The sequence below is a fragment of the Oncorhynchus nerka genome, linkage group LG6, assembly GCF_034236695.1.
Source record: "Oncorhynchus nerka isolate Pitt River linkage group LG6, Oner_Uvic_2.0, whole genome shotgun sequence".
Classification (NCBI taxonomy): domain Eukaryota; kingdom Metazoa; phylum Chordata; class Actinopteri; order Salmoniformes; family Salmonidae; genus Oncorhynchus; species Oncorhynchus nerka.
In genome coordinates, this window is record NC_088401.1 from 55,032,401 (window position 1) to 55,055,006 (window position 22,606).

A 22,606-nucleotide genomic window follows, 5' to 3' on the forward strand; every position below is an offset into this window, starting at 1 on the left:
TGCTAATAACCACTCCTCAACATCCCGACTATACAACCTGGTCTCAGAGCATTTCATATTATAATGTACGTAAATCCGGGATTCTCCAATGAGTGTGATGTTACGTTTCGTATGGTACTGTATGTACAGTTGAAGTCGGAAGTTTACATACACTTAGGTTGGAGTCATTAAAACTCGTTTTTCAACCACTCCACAAATGTCTTGTTAACAAGCTATAGTTTTGGCAAGTCGGTTAGGACATCTACTTTGTGCATGACACAAGTAATTTTTCCAACAATTGTTTACAGACAGATTATTTCACTTATAATTCACTGTATCACAATTCCAGTGGGTCAGAAGTTTACATACAGTAAGTTGACTATGCCTTTAAACAGCTTGGAAATTTCCAGAAAATGATGTCATGGCTTTAGAAGCTTCTAATAGGTCAATTGACATCATTTCAGTCAATTGGAGGTGTACCTATGGGATACCTTCAAGGCCTACCTTCAAACTCAGTGCCTCTTTACTTGACATCATGGGAAAATCAAAAGAAATCAGCCAAGAAAAATATTGTAGACCTCCACAAGTCTGGTTCATCCATGGGAGCAATTTCCAAACACCTGAAAGTACCATGTTCCTCTGTACAAACAATAGTATGCAAGCATAAACACCATGGGACCACGCAGCCGTCATACTGCGTCAGGAAGGAGACGCCTTCTGTGTCCTAGAGATGGATGTACTTTGGCGCAAGAAGTGCAAATCAATCCCAGAGCAACAGCAAAGGACCTTGTGGAGATGCTGGAGGAAACAGGTACACAACCATCTATATCCGCAGTTAAATGAGTCCTATATCGACATAACCTGAAAGGCCGCTCAGCAAGGAAGAAGCCACTGCTCCAAAACCACCATAAAAAAGACAGACTACGGTTTGCAACAAAGATCGTACTTTTTGGAGAAATGTACTCTGGTCTGATGAAACAAAAATAGAACTGTTTGGCCATAATGACCATCGTTGTGTTTGGAGGAAAAAGGGTGAGGCTTGCAAGCCGAAGAACACCATCCCAACCGTGAAGCACGGGGGTGGCAGCATCATGTTGTGGGGGTGCTTTGCTGCAGGAGGGACTGGTGCACTTCACAAAATAGATGGCATCATGAGGAAAGTAAATTATGTGGATATATTGAAGCAATATCTCAAGACATCAGTCAGGAAGTTAAAGCTTGGTTGCAAATGGGTCTTCCAAATGGACTATGACCATTTGGAAGTTGTGGCAAAATGGCTTAAGGACAACAAAGTTAAGGTATTGGAGTGTCCATCACAAAGCCCTGACCTCAATCCTATAGAAAATATGTGGGCAGAACTGAAAAAGTGTGTGCGAGCAAGGAGGCCTACAAACTTGACTCAGTTACACCAGCTCTGTCAGGAGGAATGGGCCATAATTCACCCAACTTATTGTGGGAAGCTTGTGGAAGGCTACCTGAAACGTTTGACTCAAGTTAAACAATTTAAAGGCAATGCTACCAAATAGTAATTGAGTTTATGTCAACTTCTGACCCACTGATAATGTGATGAAATAAATAAAAGCTGAAATAAATAATTCTCTTTACTATTATTCTGACATTTCACATTCTTAATTAAAATAAAGTGGTGATCCTAACTGACCTAAGACAGGGAATTTTTACTAGGATTATATGTCAGGAATTGTGAAAAACTGAGTTTAAATGTATTTGGCTGAGGTGTATGTAAACTTCAGACTTCAACTGTATTAATTTGTGGATGTCCATCATCCATTTCATATGATATGTTACGAACTACAGTTGTATGATGTTTATGAATTAGCAAAACAAACAACCGGGTGGTAGCCCGGTTACTCATCCCTGCACTTTAGAGGCTGCTGCCCTATATACATAGACATGTAATGACTGGTCACTTTCGTACTGAAAGGGGGATACCTAGTCAGTTGAACAGCTGAATGCATTCAATTGAAATGTGTCTTACGCAGCCCCCTACCTCTCTGAATCGGAGGGCTGCCATATTCGACATCCACGTCTTCCGTGCCCGAGGAACAGTGGGTTAACTGCCTTGCTCAGAGGCAGAACGACAGATTTTTACCTTGTCAGATCGGGGATTCGATCCAGCAACCTTTCGGTTACTGGCCCAACTCTCTAACCACTAGAACACTAGTCACTTTAATAATGGAACACTAGTCACTTTAATAATGTTTACATACTGCTTTACTCATTTCATATGTATATACTGTATTCTATTCTACTGTATTTTAGTCAATGCCACTCTGACATCGCTCAATCTAATATTTATATATTTCTTAACTGCATTCTTTTACTTTAGATTTGTGTATATTGTTGTGAATTGTTAGATATTACTAGGAACACAAGCATTTCACTACACCCACAATAACATATTCTAAATATGTGTATGTGACCAATAAAATGTTATTTGAATATGTTACAAATTTGTTAAACATACAACATGCTACAAATTCGCAAAATGTATGATATGCTACAAATTCCAATTTGTTGTGGCTAACGATAGCTAGGTGGCTACACTAACGTTGGGTTTAGGGGTTAGGGTTAAGGTCAGGGTTAAGGTTAGGAGTTGGGTTAAATGGTTAAGGTCAGGGTTAAGGTTAGGAGTTGGGTTAAATGGTTAAGGTCAGGGTTAAGGTTAGGAGTTGGGTTAAATGGTTAAGGTCAGGGTTAAGGTTAGGAGTTGGGTTAAATGGTTAAGGTCAGGGTTAAGGTTAGGAGTTGGGTTAAATGGTTAAGGTCAAGGTTAAGGTTAGGAGTTGGGTTAAATGGTTAAGGTCAGGGTTAAGGTTAGGAGTTGGGTTAAATGGTTACGGTCAGGGTTAAGGTTAGGAGTTGGGTTAAATGGTTAAGGTCAGGGTTAAGGTTAGGAGTTGGGTTAAATGGTTAAGGTCAGGGTTAAGGTTAGGAGTTGGGTTAAATGGTTAAGGTCAGGGTTAAGGTTAGGAGTTGGGTTAAATGGTTAAGGTCAGGGTTAAGGTTAGGAGTTGGGTTAAATGGTTAAGGTCAGGGTTAAGGTTAGGAGTTGGGTTAAATGGTTAAGGTCAGGGTTAAGGTTAGGAGTTGGGTTAAATGGTTAAGGTCAGAGTTAAGGTTAGGAGTTGGGTTAAATGGTTAAGGTCAGGGTTAAGGTTAGGAGTTGGGTTAAATGGTTAAGGTCAGGGTTAAGGTTAGGAGTTGGGTTAAATGGTTAAGGTCAGGGTTAAGGTTAGGAGTTGGGTTAAATGGTTAAGGTCAGGGTTAGGGTCAGCTAAAAAGGTACTGGCGTGGATCAGAAAACCAGTCAGTATCTTGTGTGACCCCCATTTGCCTCATGCAGCGCGACACATCTCCTTCGCATAGAGTTGATCAGGCTGTTGATTGTGGCCTGCGGAATGTTGTCCCGCTCCTCTTACATTTACATTACATTTAAGTCATTTAGCAGACGCTCTTATCCAGAGCGACTTACAAATTGGTGCATTCACTCTTCACTGGCTGTGCGAAGTTGCTAGATATTGGTGGGAAGTGGAACATTCTGTCTTACACGTTGATCCAGAGCATCCCAAACATGTTCAATGGGTGACATGTCTGGTGAGAATGCAGGCTATGGAAGAACTGGGACATTTACAGGAATTGTGTACAGATCCTTGCGACAGGGGGCCGTGCACAGTGCTTGTCTAGGGATGAAAGAAGTGCAGGAGATGTCTTTTTACAAGTTGTTCCAATAGACGATGTGCTATAGACACCTCTGATTATTCACATTTAAGGGTTCATACACATTTTCCATGACTTCACCACATTTTCATGACTATTATAGCCAGTGATAGAAAAAGTAGCCAATTGTCATACTTGAGTAAAAGTAAAGATACCCTAATAGAGAATGACTCAAGTAAATGTCACCCAGTAAAATACTACTAGAGTAAATGTTTTTACTAGAGTATTTGGTTTTAAATATACTTAAGTATCAAACGTAAAAGTATAAATCATTTCAAATTACTTATATTAAGCAAAACAGACAGCAGGATTTTCTTGTTTTTTGAATTTAATGATAGCCAGGGGCACATTCCAACACTCAGACATCATTTACAAACAAAGCATTTGTGTTTAGTGAGTCCTCCAGATCAGATGCAGTAGGGATGACCAGGGATTTTCCCTTTAAGTGTGTGAATTAGAACATGTTCCTGTCCTGCTAAGCATTCAAAATGTAACGAGTACTTTTGGGCATCAGGTAAAATGTATGGAGTAGAAAGTACATGATTTATAAGATCACAAGGCGAGACCCAGATGCAGACACAGGAGGCAGATGGTTAGAGTCCAAGATGTTTATTAACAATCCAAAAGGGGTAGGCAAGAGAATGGTCGTGGACAGGCAAAAGGTCAAAACCAGATCAGAGATACAGAGGTACAGAATGGAAGGCAGGCTTGAGGTCAGGGCAGGCAGGCTCAAGGTCAGGGCAGGCAGGAATGGAGTCCAGAAAACAGGCAAAGGTCAAAACCGGGAGGACTAGTAGAAGAGAATAGAAAATTAGGAGCATGGGAAAAAACACGCTGGTTGACTTGAACATACAAGACAAACTGGCACAGAGAGACAGAAAACACAGGGATAAATACACTGGCACAGAGAGACAGGAAACACAGGGATAAATACACTGGTACAGAGAGACAGGAAACACAGGGATAAATACACTGGCACAGAGAGACAGGAAACAGGGATAAATACACTGGCACAGAGAGACAGGAAACAGGGATAAATACACTGGCACAGAGAGACAGGAAACAGAGATAAATACACTGGCACAGAGAGACAGGAAACAGGGATAAATACACTGGCACAGAGAGACAGGAAACAGGGATAAATACACTGGCACAGAGAGACAGGAAACAGGGATAAATACACTGGCACATAGAGACAGGAAACAGGGATAAATACACTGGCACAGAGAGACAGGAAACAGGGATAAATACACTGGCACAGAGAGACAGGAAACAGGGATAAATATACTGGCACAGAGAGACAGGAAACAGGGAAAAATACACTGGCACAGAGAGACAGGAAAAAGGGTAAATAAGCGACACCTGCAGGGGGTGGAGACAATCACAAGGACAGGTGAAACAGATCAGGGTGTGACATTATTTTCTTTAGGAATGTAGTGGAGTAAAACTAGTCAAAAATATAAATAGTAAAGTACAGATACCTCAAAAAACTACTTAATAGTACTTTAAAGTATTTTTACTTAAGTACTTTACATCACTGATTATAACCTGTGTGAAAAACGTAAAAAAGTGAACATAATTGATACTGGAAGGCTGCTGTGTCTGATCCCATGTGGGCCTACCATCTCCTGCCATTGTGCACTTGATCAAGGCACTTAAATGTGGTCAACCCAGCATCTGGAGAGCTCCTGCGTGTGCAGGCTGGGCTTTTGATCCAGTCCTGAAACACCCAATTCTGCATATCAAGGTCCTGTTGAGCAACTGCTCTTTAGAGTACAATGTGGTTAGACCAGGGTTTGACAAAAGCCTGCACACTCAGTAGCTATCCTGGAGGACATAAAACATTGGGTAACAAACCAAATAGTTTTGTCTTTATTAAATGATTCCCTCATTCAATGAATCAGGGAACAAATGGATAAGGTAGGCTACATCAAAAGCAAGGTATCTAACTCAACATGTTTATATGTAAGGCTCAAGTATTAATGTTTCAGGGGAGATCTATGCACAGCAAGTTATTTGTCAATTAAGCTTTCCTTAGAATATGTTTAAAGGAAAACTCCACCCAACAACTATATTTTGGTATTTCTTTCAACTTTCAGTTGACATTTGTAAAGTTCTCTCTTTCATCTCTGCTTCTCTCGAGCAGCAAGGACATTTAGGGACCGGGGAGAAAATGCAAATCTTTGGGTTCCCCTGGAGGTCGCGACCCCACAGATAGCAAATAATCAAATAATCAGCCAAACATTTCTCTCAGCCTTATGGCAAAATGTGTAGAAGAGCAGGAAATTAGCTCAGAGATTCTTGAAAGTTGTGACAATCCTTATCCGAAAGGGAAACTTTATTTTCTAAATAGAAAAATATGGATTTTGTTGCATTATTTTATCTTAAAATGTAATTAAGTAGGTGAATGCAGGTGAATTTTATAAGGGATTTAAAAATATATATTATTAATTTCCATGTCGGCTGTATGCCTGGAAATGCCCTTGTCTGGAGCAAAGGATCGCAATTTCAAACTTTCAAAATAGTGTTTAAATTGAAAAAAAAAATACCAATAATTGACATGAACTGAAAAATTATCATATATACTGTAGTTTCTTGCAATAGCCCTCTGTGACTTTAACAAATATTTATCTCAAAACCTTCGTAAAAGATGTGTCTGACGATTTGATCAACTCCTTCAGACCCTCAATTAATCAGGAATGAGCATAAAGGCCCTTTATTCATGCCCTCATACCATGTACTGTAATGCAACAAGAACCCTCATGGCCTGTAAAGTTCTCTACTTTTGATAGATTTAAACAAACAATATTGGAATCACCATGGTCACAACCATAACTTGTTAACTCCATCTCCCTTATAGATTCAAATACAATATGAATTTTGGTTCAATATGTTACATTTATTTAGGTTTAAGAGTCATAAAGCAAATGAGGAAAAACTGAATTGCTACTGTGTATACAACTTGAAAGAAGAACAAAAAAAAATGCATTTTTGTCAAATTCGTAAAACATGAACTCCGTAAGATTTTTGTCTAAAAAGATCTGATACAATGGGATGTTTTTATTGGGGATTTTCAAATGAATAATTTTTCCATATTTTGCAAATGTTTTGTATTGAACTTTTATTTTCAGAGGCAAAAACATGTCTGTTTTGAGTATCGGTTGTCAACTCTGTCAGTGGCTTGTCATCTCCGTCATCCCCCCTCTTAAGATACATTTCTGTTATCAACAATCCCAAAAAATATTGGAATCACTGTTCTGCAACATATGCTTAAACAATTGAAGTATTTACTGTGTTAGACCTAAGGGATAATGTTTGCCTTATAAATGTTGTTCTACGTTCTAAATCTATAAAGAATATGCCAAAATGCTAATGAAATTAGCACTGGATAATTTAATAGTGTTATAAAACAAAACAAAAATCAATTTGGAGATTTGTATTACATATTTCAAACATCTAAATGTTAGAATTGAAAAAAGGCCTTTAAACACTTGTTGGACATTAATTGTTCAAAATGAAATGCCTTTTATGGTGTCTGACAGAGTTGACATTCATTCATTTAGTTGCATTTGATGAAGATTCAAATAATGAAGAGGTTTCTTTATATGGTGTGATAGCTGCTACTTTGGTCTATCAAAATATCAAAATGTCTAACATAGAAAGAAAAGCACACCTATTTAGACGAGGTGCTGGCTAGTGGAATAGAACAGGAGAGCTGCACACTCTAGTAGCTCAGATTTTTGAAATGCGTAACATAGCATGAGGTTAGCTATAAAACTGCACATTATTCCCTCTGACCCCTGGCAAAACAATATACACAATTCATTTGGCCTCAACGAAACTGCACTACGCCTCTGGTCCAGATTTCAGTTCATATTCAATTCAACCCATCTGAACAGTACAATTCCGTTGATGTGATATATTTGTCTCCCGTCTTGTGACTGTCGAATTTGTAGGCCTAAAGCTCCTCACAGTCTTCCCACATAACATCTTTCCCAAACATTAGGCTGTTGTTCTGGCTCACAGTTTTCTTTATTTTCAACTCTCCATTTCACAGCTTTTCTCTTATTGAATTAAACTCTTACATTGTCTTTTTTGCCTCAGTGGATCAACATGAACTTTTCCTGCCCAAGTTTCCAAAAGCATTTGGCCATTGGTGTGTATATGGCGCGTGGGCAGTTAGGGCCTAAAGCTTAGGCTTACTCACTAACGCCAGATAAAAAATAATGAAAGAAAAGCCTCAATGTAGCCTATAGATATGAATTGCTTTATTTTCTCTTTATTCAACCCTGCCGCCACACACCCGCCCTTCATCCACACAATATTTCATGACCCTAAATAAACCCGCCCCGCGGTTATTATGAGTCAACTTGTGCATCCATACACCCCCCCACACACACACACACACATGAAAACATGCATTTACACACAGTTGAATTACCACCTCACATGTCATTCAGTTCCGTAGCTTGACAGAAACTTAAATATGTTGTTCAGTGTGTGTGTGTGTGTGAGTGTGCGTGTGTAAGTGTGCGTGTGAGTGTGCGTGTGTGTGTGTGTGTGTGTTTCATTTGAATACCCCCAAGGACCAATAAGCGAATCTGCCAAAGAAAATATAATGATAATTCTATAAAAATCAATCTTGGGGCGTTTTGTGATTATGATTATTTATTTGAGCCCACAGTACCGTCGGCTCCAGAATAAACGCCACTATCGATCACTTATAAGATATGAAAACACCTACTGGCCTCACATCACTCCTACCTGTCTCTCACCTGCTTTCTCTCGCCATCTTTCTCCCTCCCTCTTCCCCTGTTCCTCTCTCTCTAATGCCGTGTTCATAACCAAGTGGGAAGGTGGTAATTACCTGTTACGAATACCAGTTGGATGCGTTCAGGTGCTTTGAACTCATTGAGAAACGTTGATTGGCTATTGGCCAACAAGCTGCATGAACCATAAACTAAAAGTAAACCATATTAATAGATTGAGTTTTATAAATAATGTTTGGTTGTTACATTTAACTGCCGAAAGTGTTGTTATCGAGGTCATTTCTTCACTAGGTGATGTCAGAGGTCAGCATGTCAGACTAGTTTTCCACTGGTAATTATGAGTTTGAGGGGTGTTCTAATTGATTTTTACCAGTTGTATGTGGTAAATATCACCTTCCCACTTGGTTATGAACGCAACATCAGTCTCCCTATGTGCCCAACCCAGCCCAACCCAGCCCAACCCAACCCAACCCAACCCAGCCAGCCCAACCCAGCCCAACCCAACCCAACCCAGCCAGCCCAGCCCAACCCAGCCAGCCCAACCCAGCCAGCCCAGCCCAGCCAGCCCAGCCCAGCCAGCCCAACCCAGCCAGCCCAACCCAACCCAGCCAGCCAGCCCAACCCAGCCAGCCCAACCCAACCCAACCCAACCCAACACAGCCCAACCCAGCCCAGCCCAACCCAGCCCAACCCAGCCCAGCCCAACCCAGCCCAACCCAGCCCTGCATAGCTACATGAATCACCAGTTATTTATCAATCGCCATAACGTAAGTGACAACAAGCCTGTCCTCCTTTCCTCCCTATCACGAAACAACCCTGATCTATCATTAGGAGAGGGAGGGAGAGAGTGTGAGAGAGGAGAGAAATAATGAGCAAGAGAGTAAAGTGTAAAATTAGAGAGCTGGCTTTAGATTAATCAGAAAGAGGAGAGCAATGAAGAGAGGAAAGAGAAAGGCAAAGCAAGAGTTGGAGTGTTGGCTGTTGAATATTGGAGAGGAGAACAGAGGTACAGTAGGGAACAGAGCGATAGTGATTAAAAAAAGAGTGATGACCAGCGATATGTAATTATGAATTATTTACATGCATGAGGGATTTACAGTATGTCAGCTGCTCAGATATCGACCCTGCACCTCACCCCCTCTCTCTTGGTCCAAATCCCTCTCCCTCATCCCTCTCTCTCATCTGTACACTTTCCTCTCACCCCTCCTCCTCCACCCTCTTACCTTCCTTATTCTCAACTCTCTCTCCTTCCTCTCAACTCACCTCATCTGATCTCTCTCCTTCTTCCCGCTTCACCTCCTATCTACCCTCCTCTAACCCTCACCTCCTATCTACCCTCTTCTAACCCTCACATCTTATCTACCCTCCTCTAACCTTAACCTCCTATCTACCCTCCTCTAACCCTGACCTCCACTCTACCCTCCTCCAACCCCCACCTCCTATCTACCCTTCTCTAACCCTCCGCTCATATCTACCCTCTTCTAACCCGCACCTCCTATTTACCCTCATCTAACCCTCACCTCCTATCTACCGTCCTCCAACCCTTACCTCCCATCTACCCTCCTCTAACCCTCACCTCCTATCTACCCTCCTCCAACCTTCACCTCCTATTTACCCTCCTCTAACCCTCACCTCCTATCTACCCTCCTCCAACCCTCCACTCACCTCCAATCTACCCTCTTCTAACCCTCACCTCCTATCTACCCTCCTCCAACACACACCTCTTATCTACCCTCCTCCAACCCTCACCTCCATTCTACCCTCCTCTACCCCTCACATCCTATCGACCCTCCTCTAAACCTCACCTATCTACCCTCCTCTAACCCTCACCTCCTATCTACCCTCCTCTAACCCTCACCTCCTATTTACCCTCCTCTAACCCTCACCTCATATCTACCCTCTCCAACCCTCACCTCCCATCTGCACTCCTCTAACCCTCACCTTCTATCTACCCTCCTCCAACCCTCACCTCCTATCTACCCTCCTCCAACCCTCACCTCCTATCTACCCTCATCTAACCCTCACCTCCCATCTACCCTCCTCTAACCCTCACCTCCAATCTACCATCCTCCAACCCTCACCTCCTATCTACCCTCCTCCAACCCTCACCTCCAATCTACCCTCCTCTAACCCTCACCTCCTATATAACCTCATCCAACCCTCACCTCCTATCTACCCTCTATTCCTCACCCCTATCTACCCTTCTCTAACCCTCACCTCCTATCTACCCTCCTCGAACCCTCACCTATCTACCCTCTTCTAACCCTCACCTCCTATCTACCCTCCTCTAACCCTCACCTATCTACCCTCCTCCAACCCTCACCTCCTATGTACCCACCTCCAACCCTCACCTCCTATGTACCCTCCTCCAACCCTCACCTCCCATCTACCCTCCTCTAACCCTCACCTCCTATCTACCCTCCTCTAACCCTCACCTCCTATCTACCCTCCTCCAATCTACCCTCCTCTAACCCTCACCTCCTATCTACCCTCCCCCAACCTCACCTCCTGTCTACCCTCCCCTAACCCTCACCTCCTATCTACCCTCCTCCAACCCTCACCTATCTACCCTCCTCCAACCCTCATCTATCTACCCTCCTCCAACCCTCACCTATCTACCCTCCTCCAACCCTCACCTCCTATGTACCCTCCTCCAACCCTCATCTCCTATCTACCCTCCTCTAACCCTCACCTTCTATCTACCCTCCTCCAACCCTCACCTTCTATCTACCCTCCTCTAACCCTCACCTCCTATCCACCCTCCTCTAACCCTCACCTCCTATCTACCCTCCTCTAACCCTCACCTCCTATCTACCCTCCTCTAACCCTCACCTCCTATCTACCCTCCTCTAACCCTCACCTATCTACCCTCCTCTAACCCTCACCTCCTATCTACCCTCCTCTAACCCTCACCTCCTATCTACCATCCTCTAACCCTCACCTCCTATCTACCCTCCTCTAACCTCACCCCCTATCTACCCTCCTCTAACCCTCACCTCCCATCTACCCTCCTCTAACCCTCACCTCCTATCTACCCTCCTCTAACCCTCACCTCCTATCTACCCTCCTCCAATCTACCCTCTTCTAACCCTCACCTCCTATCTACCCTCCTCTAACCCTCACCTCCTATCTACCCTCCCCAACCCTCACCTATCTACCCTCTTCTAACCCTCACCTCCTATCTACCCTCCTCCAACCCCTCACCTATCTACCCTCCTACAACCCTCACCTCCTATGTACCCTCCTCCAACCCTCATCTCCTATCTACCCTCCTCTAACCCTCACCTTCTATCTACCCTCCTCCAACCCTCACCTTCTATCTACCCTCCTCTAACCCTCACCTCCTATCTACCCTCCTCTAACCCTCACCTCCTATCTACCCTCCTCTAACCCTCACCTCCCATCTACCCTCCTCCAACCCTCACCTCCTATTTACCCTCCTCTAACCCTCACCTCCTATCTACCCTCCTCCAACCCTCCACTCACCTCCAATCTATCTTCTAACCCTCCTCCATTCTACCCTCCTCTACCCTCACCTATCGACCCTCCTCTAAACCTCACCTATCTCCTCCTCTAACCCTCACCTCCTATCTACCCTCCTCTAACCCTCACCTCCTATTTACCCTCCTCTAACTCTCACCTCATATCTACCCTCCTCCAACCCTCACCTCCCATCTGCATCTCTAACCTCACCTTCTATCTACCCTCCTCCAACCCTCACCTCCTATCTACCCTCCTCCAACCCTCACCTCCTATCTACCCTCATCTAACCCTCACCTCCCATCTACCCTCCTCTAACCCTCACCTCCAATCTACCATCCTCCAACCCTCACCTCCTATCTACCCTCCTCCAACCCTCACCTCCTATCTACCCTCCTCTAACCCTCACCTCCAATCTACCCTCTCTAACCCTCACCTCCTATATAACCTCATCCAACCCTCACCTCCTATCTACCCTCTATTCCTCACCCCTATCTACCCTTCTCTAACCTCACCTCCTATCTACCCTCCTCGAACCCTCACCTATCTACCCTCTTCTAACCCTCACCTCCTATCTACCCTCCTCTAACCCTCACCTATCTACCCTCCTCCAACCCTCACCTCCTATGTACCCACCTCCAACCCTCACCTCCTATGTACCCTCCTCCAACCCTCACCTCCCATCTACCCTCCTCTAACCCTCACCTCCTATCTACCCTCCTCTAACCCTCACCTCCTATCTACCCTCCTCCAACCCTCCTCTAACCCTCACCTCCTATCTACCCTCCCCCAACCCTCACCTCCTGTCTACCTCCCCTAACCCTCACCTCCTATCTACCCTCCTCCAACCCTCACCTATCTACCTCCTCCAACCCTATCTATCTACCCTCCTCCAACCCTCACCTATCTACCCTCCTCCAACCCTCACCTCCTATGTACCCTCCTCCAACCCTCATCTCCTATCTACCCTCCTCTAACCCTCACCTTCTATCTACCCTCCTCCAACCCTCACCTTCTATCTACCCTCCTCTAACCCTCACCTCCTATCTACCCTCCTCTAACCCTCACCTCCTATCTACCCTCCTCTAACCCTCACCTCCCATCTACCCTCCTCCAACCTTCACCTCCTATTTACCCTCCTCTAACCCTCACCTCCTATCTACCCTCCTCCAACCCTCCACTCACCTCCAATCTACCCTCTTCTAACCCTCACCTCCATTCTACCCTCCTCTACCCTCACATCCTATCGACCCTCCTCTAAACCTCACCTATCTACCCTCCTCTAACCCTCACCTCCTATCTACCCTCCTCTAACCCTCACCTCCTATTTACCCTCCTCTAACTCTCACCTCATATCTACCCTCCTCCAACCCTCACCTCCCATCTGCACTCCTCTAACCCTCACCTTCTATCTACCCTCCTCCAACCCTCACCTCCTATCTACCCTCCTCCAACCCTCACCTCCTATCTACCCTCATCTAACCCTCACCTCCCATCTACCCTCCACTAACCCTCACCTCCAATCTACCATCCTCCAACCCTCACCTCCTATCTACCCTCCTCCAACCCTCACCTCCTATCTACCCTCCTCTAACCCTCACCTCCTATCTACCCTCCTCTATCCCTCACCTCCAAATTACCCTCCTCTAACCCTCACCTCCTATATAACCTCATCCAACCCTCACCTCCTATCTACCCTCTATTCCTCACCCCTATCTACCATTCTCTAACCCTCAACTCCTATCTACCCTCCTCGAACCCTCACCTATCTACCCTCTTCTAACCCTCACCTCCTATCTACCCTCCTCTAACCCTCACCTATCTACCCTCCTCCAACCCTCACCTCCTATGTACCCACCTCCAACCCTCACCTCCTATGTACCCTCCTCCAACCCTCACCTCCCATCTACCCTCCTCTAACCCTCACCTCCCATCTACCCTCCTCTAACCCTCACCTCCTATCTACCCTCCTCCAACCCTCACCTCCTATCTACCCTCCTCTAACCCTCACCTATCTACCCTCCTCCAACCCTCACCTCCTATGTACCCACCTCCAACCCTCACCTCCTATCTACCGTCCTCCAACCCTCACCTCCCATCTACCCTCCTCTAACCCTCACCTCCTATCTACCCTCCCCCTAACCCTCACCTCCTATCTACCCTCCTCCAACCCTCACCTATCTACCCTCCTCCAACCCTCACCTATCTGCACTCCTCTAACCCTCACCTCCTATCTACCCTCCCCCAACCCTCACCTATCTACCCTCTTCTAACCCTCACCTCCTATCTACCCTCCTCCAACCCTCACCTATCTACCCTCCTCCAACCCTCACCTCCTATGTACCCTCCTCCAACCCTCATCTCCTATCTACCCTCCTCTAACCCTCACCTTCTATCTACCCTCCTCCAACCCTCACCTTCTATCTACCCTCCTCTAACCCTCACCTCCTATCTACCCTCCTCTAACCCTCACCTCCTATCTACCCTCCTCTAACCCTCACCTCCCATCTACCTTCCTCTAACCCTCACCTCCTATCTACCCTCTTCTAACCCTCACATCTTATCTACCCTCCTCTAACCTTAACCTCCTATCTACCCTCCTCTAACCCTGACCTCCACTCTACCCTCCTCCAACCCCCACCTCCTATCTACCCTCCTCTAACCCTCACCTCATATCTACCCTCTTCTAACCCTCACCTCCTATCTACCCTCCTCTAACCCTCACCTCCTATTTACCCTCCTCTAACCCTCACCTCATATCTACCCTCCTCCAACCCTCACCTCCCATCTGCACTCCTCTAACTCTCACCTTCTATCTACCCTCCTCCAACCCTCACCTCCTATCTACCCTCCTCCAACCCTCACCTCCTATCTACCCTCATCTAACCCTCACCTCCAATCTACCATCCTCCAACCCTCACCTCCTATCTACCCTCCTCCAACCTCACCTCCTATCTACCCTCCTCTAACCCTCACCTCCTATCTACCCTCCTCTATCCCTCACCTCCAAATTACCCTCCTCTAACCCTCACCTCCTATATAACCTCATCCAACCCTCACCTCCTATCTACCCTCTATTCCTCACCTCCTATCTACCCTCCTCCAATCTACCCTCCTCTAACCCTCACCTCCTATCTACCCTCCCTAACCCTCACCTCCTATCTACCCTCCTCCAACCCTCACCTATCTACCCTCCTCCAACCCTCACCTATCTGCACTCCTCTAACCCTCACCTCCTATCTACCCTCCCCCAACCCTCACCTATCTACCCTCTTCTAACCCTCACCTCCTATCTACCCTCCTCCAACCCTCACCTATCTACCCTCCTCCAACCCTCACCTCCTATGTACCCTCCTCCAACCCTCATCTCCTATCTACCCTCCTCTAACCCTCACCTTCTATCTACCCTCCTCCAACCCTCACCTTCTATCTACCCTCCTCTAACCCTCACCTCCTATCTACCCTCCTCTAACCCTCACCTCCCATCTACCCTCCTCTAACCCTCACCTCCTATCTACCCTCTTCTAACCCTCACATCTTATCTACCCTCCTCTAACCTTAACCTCCTATCTACCCTCCTCTAACCCTGACCTCCACTCTACCCTCCTCCAACCCCCACCTCCTATCTACCCTCCTCTAACCCTCACCTCATATCTACCCTCTTCTAACCCTCACCTCCTATTTACCCTCCTCTAACCCTCACCTCCCATCTACCCTCCTCCAACCCTCACCTCCCATCTACCCTCCTCTAACCCTCACCTCCTATCTACCCTCCTCCAACCTTCACCTCCTATTTACCCTCCTCTAACCCTCACCTCCTATCTACCCTCCTCCAACCCTCCACTCACCTCCAATCTACCCTCTTCTAACCCTCACCTCCATTCTACCCTCCTCTAACCCTCACATCCTATCGACCCTCCTCTAAACCTCACATATCTACCCTCCTCTAACCCTCACCTCCTATCTACCCTCCTCTAACCCTCACCTCCTATTTACCCTCCTCTAACCCTCACCTCATATCTACCCTCCTCCAACCCTCACCTCCCATCTGCACTCCTCTAACCCTCACCTTCTATCTACCCTCCTCCAACCCTCACCTCCTATCTACCCTCCTCCAACCCTCACCTCCTATCTACCCTCATCTAACCCTCACCTCCCATCTACCCTCCTCTAACCCTCACCTCCAATCTACCATCCTCCAACCCTCACCTCCTATCTACCCTCCTCCAACCCTCACCTCCTATCTACCCTCCTCTAACCCTCACCTCCTATCTACCCTCCTCTATCCCTCACCTCCAATCTACCCTCCTCTAACCCTCACCTCCTATATAACCTCATCCAACCCTCACCTCCTATCTACCCTCTATTCCTCACCCCTATCTACCCTTCTCTAACCCTCACCTCCTATCTACCCTCCTCGAACCCTCACCTATCTACCCTCTTCTAACCCTCACCTCCTATCTACCCTCCTCTAACCCTCACCTATCTACCCTCCTCCAACCCTCACCTCCTATGTACCCACCTCTAACCCTCACCTCCTATGTACCCTCCTCCAACCCTCACCTCCCATCTACCCTCCTCTAACCCTCACCTCCCATCTACCCTCCTCTAACCCTCACCTCCTATCTACCCTCCTCTAACCCTCACCTCCTATCTACCCTCCTCCAATCTACCCTCCTCTAACCCTCACCTCCTATCTACCCTCCCCCAACCCTCACCTCCTATCTACCCTCCCCTAACCCTCACCTCCTATCTACCCTCATCCAACCCTCACCTATCTACCCTCCTCCAACCCTCACCTATCTACCCTCCTCTAACCCTCACCTATCTACCCTCCTCCAACCCTCACCTCCTATGTACCCACCTCTAACCCTCACCTCCTATGTACCCTCCTCCAACCCTCACCTCCCATCTACCCTCCTCTAACCCTCACCTCCCATCTACCCTCCTCTAACCCTCACCTCCTATCTACCCTCCTCGAACCCTCACCTATCTACCCTCTTCTAACCCTCACCTCCTATCTACCCTCCTCCAACCCTCACCTATCTACCCTCCTCCAACCCTCACCTCCTATGTACCCACCTCTAACCATCACCTCCTATGTACCCTCCTCCAACCCTCACCTCCCATCTACCCTCCTCTAACCCTCACCTCCCATCTACCCTCCTCTAACCCTCACCTCCTATCTACCCTCCTCTAACCCTCACCTCCTATCTACCCTCCTCCAATCTACCCTCCTCTAACCCTCACCTCCTATCTACCCTCCCCCAACCCTCACCTCCTATCTACCCTCCCCTAACCCTCACCTCCTATCTACCCTCATCCAACCCTCACCTATCTACCCTCCTCCAACCCTCACCTATCTACCCTCCTCTAACCCTCACCTATCTACCCTCCTCTAACCCTCACCTCCTATCTACCCTCCTCTAACCCTCACCTCCTATCTACCCTCCTCTAACCCTCACCTATCTACCCTCCTCTATCCCTCACCTCCTATCTACCCTCCTCTAACCCTCACCTCCCATCTACCCTCCTCTAACCCTCACCTCCCATCTACCCTCCTCTAACCCTCACCTCCTATCTACCCTCCTCTAACCCTCACCTCCCATCTACCCTCCTCTAACCCTCACCTCCCATCTACCCTCCTCTAACCCTCACCTCCCATCTACCCTCCTCTAACCCTCACCTCCCATCTACCCTCCTCTAACCCTCACCTCCCATCTACCCTCCTCTAACCCTCACCTCCTATCTACCCTCCTCTAACCCTCACCTCCTATCTACCCTCCTCCAATCTACCCTCCTCTAACCCTCACCTCGTATCTACCCTCCCCCAACCCTCACCTCCTATCTACCCTCATCCAACCCTCACCTATCTACCCTCCTCCAACCCTCACCTATCTACCCTCCTCTAACCCTCACCTCCTATGTACCCTCCTCCAACCCTCACCTCCCATCTACCCTCCTCTAACCCTCACCTCCCATCTACCCTCCTCTAACCCTCACCTCCTATCTACCCTCCTCGAACCCTCACCTATCTACCCTCTTCTAACCCTCACCTCCTATCTACCCTCCTCTAACCCTCACCTATCTACCCTCCTCCAACCCTCACCTCCTATGTACCCACCTCTAACCCTCACCTCCTATGTACCCTCCTCCAACCCTCACCTTCTATCTACCCTCCTCTAACCCTCACCTCCTATCTACCCTCCTCTAACCCTCACCTCCTATCTACCCTCCTCTAACCCTCACCTATCTACCCTCCTCTATCCCTCACCTCCTATCTACCCTCCTCTAACCCTCACCTCCCATCTACCCTCCTCTAACCCTCACCTCCCATCTACCCTCCTCTAACCCTCACCTCCTATCTACCCTCCTCTAACCCTCACCTCCTATCTACCCTCCTCTAACCCTCACCTCCCATCTACCCTCCTCTAACCCTCACCTCCCATCTACCCTCCTCTAACCCTCACCTCCCATCTACCCTCCTCTAACCCTCACCTCCTATCTACCCTCTTCCAACCCTCCCCTCCTTTCTTGCTAGCTCTCCCTTCTCTCTGCACTTACCTAATCTCTGATGAGAACTAGACAAAGAGAAGAGAGAGTGAACTATGAAGAGAGAGATGGAAAGAGATACAAGGAAGGGGGAGAAAGAAGTGTAGTGCCTAACCTTTTCATTTGCTCGTTTGTGAGTGATTAACTATATTTCGTTCACAGTCATGTTGCTGGGGGAATTTAGAATTCTATTGGGAATGCTCTGACTGGGAGATGTAGAGAAAGTAAGAGAGCTAGAAAGAGAGAGAGAGAGAGAGAGAGAGAGAGAGAGAGAGAGAGAGAGAGAGAGAGAGAGAGATGCAGATAGAGAGTTGGACTGATAGAGAGAGACATGATAAACAGGTTCTCCCTCAGGAGAGATTTCAGGTCTATCTGAAGTTAATGGATAGGACAAAGAAGGGGAGAGAGAGAAAGAGGTAGAGAGAGAAAGAGAGAGAGAGGGAGGACAAATCGATGGCGGTAGAGCGAGAGAGAGATACAGTAAAAAGGACAGATAGGCAGTAAGGCTTGGCAGATTGAGAGAGGGAAAGAGAAGACACTTATGTACAGAAGGGTACTGGTCTAAATGGTGTGCTGGCACACCTGGGAACTTGAAAGCCACTGACGCCGCTAAAACAAACGACAGACCATAAATAAGATGTTGGGTTATTAACAGAGTGAGCAGAGTAGCAGCTGGCGAGGCATAGCCAGGCCAGACGGGCCGGACAAAAGACACTGCTGCTCTGTCCCGTACCAGCACATGCTCCCAACACACACACACACACACACACACACACACACACACACACACACACACACACACACACACACACACACACACACACACACACACACACACACACACACACACACACACACACACACACACACAGCAGCTGGAGGGATGGCAAGAGGAAGAGGAGACGGGCATGGAGAGAGGGAGAGAAGGAGCACACAGTGCATTCGGAAAGTATTCAGACCCCTTGCCTTTTTCCACATTTTGTTACGTTACAGCCTTGTTCTAAAATGGATGACATTTATTTTCCCCTCATCAATCTACACACAATACCCCACAATGACAACGGGAAAACAGGTTTTTACACATTTTTGCACATTCACTAAAAATAAAAACAGAAATAGCTTACTTACATAAGTATTCAGACCCTTTGCTAGGAGACTCGGAATTGAGCTCAGGTCAATTCAATTGATTGGACATGATTTGGAAAGGCACACACCTGTCTATATAAGGTCACACAGTTAACGGTGCATGTCAGAGCAAAAGCCATGTGCTCGAAGGAATTGTCAGTAGAGCCCCGAGAAAGAATTGTGTCGAGGCACAGATCTGGTGAAGGGTACCAAAATATTTTGGCAGCATTGAAGGTCCCCAAGAACACAGTGGCCTCCAACATTCTGAAATGATAAAAGTTTGGAACCACCAAGACTCTTCCTAGAGCTGGCCTCCCGGCCAAACTGAGCAATCGGGGGAGAAGGTCCTTGGTTAGGGAAGTGACCTTCCAACAGGACAACGACCCTAAGCACACAGCCAAGACATCGCAGGAGTGGCTTCGGAACAAGTCTCTGAATGTCCTTGAGTGGCCCAGCCAGGGCCCAGCCAGAGCCCGGACTTGAACCCGATCGAACATCTCTGGTGAGACCAGAAAATAGCTGAAAATAACCTGACAGAGCTGGGGAAGATCTGCAAAGAAGAATGGGAGAAACTCCCCAAATACAGGTGTGCCACGCTTGAAGTGTCATACCCTTGAAAACTCGAGGCTGTAATCGCTGTCAAAGATGCTTTAACAAAGTACTGAGTAAAGTGTCTGAATACTTATGTAAAAAGTTAACATTTTGTATAAATCTAAAGACCTGTTTTGCTTTGTCATTATGTGGTATTGTGTGTAGATTAATGAGGATAATTATTTTTTAAATCGATTTTAGAATAAGGCTGTAATGTAACAAAATGTGGAAAAAGACAAAGGGTTCTGAATAATTTCCGAATGCACAGTATGTGAGAGAGGATCCACTGAGGGAGAGGGAGAGAGGGAGAGAAGAAACTAGAACAATATTTGGCCCTAAACAGAGGGGCAGAAAACCTGACCACTGTGACTGACCCAGAATTAAGGAAAGCTTTGACTATGTACAGACTCGGTGAGCATAGCCTTGGTTGTTGTAGGCAGACGTGGCTCTCAAGAGAAGACAGGCTATGTGCGCGCACATAGAGAGAGAGAGAGAGAGACAGAGAGAGAGAGAGAGAGAGAGAATGTGTGAGAGATGGAGGAAGAGAATGAGGGTTAAGGGGGGGATGAGGCAGAGGAGAGGATGGCAGGATGGGAGTTGTAATTGGATTGAAGAAGGGAGGATGAGGTGATGGTAGAAGAAGCCAGTGGAGGAATAGAAGAGAGGAAGAGAGGGGTGAGAGATAGAGAGGTAATGAGGGGGGGCAAGAGATAGAGGAACAAGAGCAACACTCATTAAGAATAAAGGCTCCATTAGTCAGCAAACTGGGGCGGGGGGGTAAGTATAATGAAGGGACATAAAGTTATGCCACAGCGATAGGCAGTGGACACACACACATGTACGCGCACACACACACACACAGACAAACACACACACACACACACACACTTCTGGATCTTACCGCAGCAATTCATAGTCACTAATTACATACTGATACAGCAAACAGTGAAGACCGAATGTCTGAACGCTGATGAAAAGCCAATGTGGTGAGGATTTTTGTTGTGTGTGTGTGTGTGTGTGTGTGTGTGTGTGTGTGTGTGTGAGCCCAGAGAAGCAATGGGTGTGTTCACTTCACAGCCACTGCAGCCAGCCAGAAGAGCACAACGGTGATGCGCAAAAGGAACAATCTGTAACGATAACAATACGTTTACACCTGTAGACAGACCCCGCGTGCTTCCTGAGAGAAATCCATAAGGAAGACCATATTATTGTAGTTGTACAATTTACTGCGTACAAAATGCACCGCCACAGCCAATCAAATGATCTTTATTTCACACCACCAACAAACTCCTGCAAATACCCTGCAGCTCAGCACTCCATACATTAGTGCATCTTGGTAGAATTCAGCCAGTTGGTTTGTGCAGGTGGATGGAAATAAACATCTCAGGTGTGTGTGTGTCTGTGTTGTAATGCAGTGTGTGTGTCTGTGTTGTAATGCAGTGTGTAATGCAGTGTGCATTTTCCTTATTAGGCCATTTAACCCATGTGACCCTGTAATCCTGCAGGACGCAGTCTGTGGGGAGTGGAGACTGAATCTCATCACTCCCAATAGAAGCCATTTAGACGGAGTAGAATGAGTCGTTCTGTACCACCCAGAGACAGGGGCCGTTTCTCCATCCATTTTTGAATGAAATCCATCTTTATCTGCCCGGCTATTCACAGCCACCCCAATCTCTGACTGCAGTCTCAGCTATTCAGAGAGTACATATCTCTCCATTTCAAACCGATGGAGAGAAACAGAGAGAGAGAGAGAGAGAGAGAGAGAGAGAGAGAGAGAGAGAGAGAGAGAGAGAGCTAGAGAGAGAGAGCTAGAGAGATAGAGCTAGAGAGCTAGAGAGAGAGCTAGAGAGAGAGAGCTAGAGAGAGAGAGATAGAGAGAGAGAGATAGAGAGAGCTAGAGAGAGAGAGAGAGAGAGCGAGAGCAAGAGCTACAGAGAGAGAGAGCTAGAGAGAGAGAGCTAGAGAGAGAGAGAGAGAGAGAGCGAGAGCAAGAGCTAGAGAGAGAGAGAGCTAGAGAGATAGAGAGTGCTAGAGAGAAAGAGAGAGAGAGAGAGAGAGAGAGAGAGAGAGGACTACACTGCAAAGTAAGTGATGAAGGAAGCAGGTGTGTGTTGGATTCCTACAGACAGTCAGTATCAAAATGCAGTTTATTTACTGCCTATAATAAGGAGGACTGATGCTTGCTTTAAAAGCTGATATGGAGCCAGATATGAGTTGTGCTTTCTTCTCCCCGCCAATGGCTGAATCCTGTGCAGTTCAGAGTAAGGTTTTTAACCAGCATTGATCTGATTAGGCTGCAGTCTTCCTTTGTTATCATCAGGGTCATAAATGTTTAAGGAGCATTAGGAAGCAGAAACGAGGCGGACGGAGGA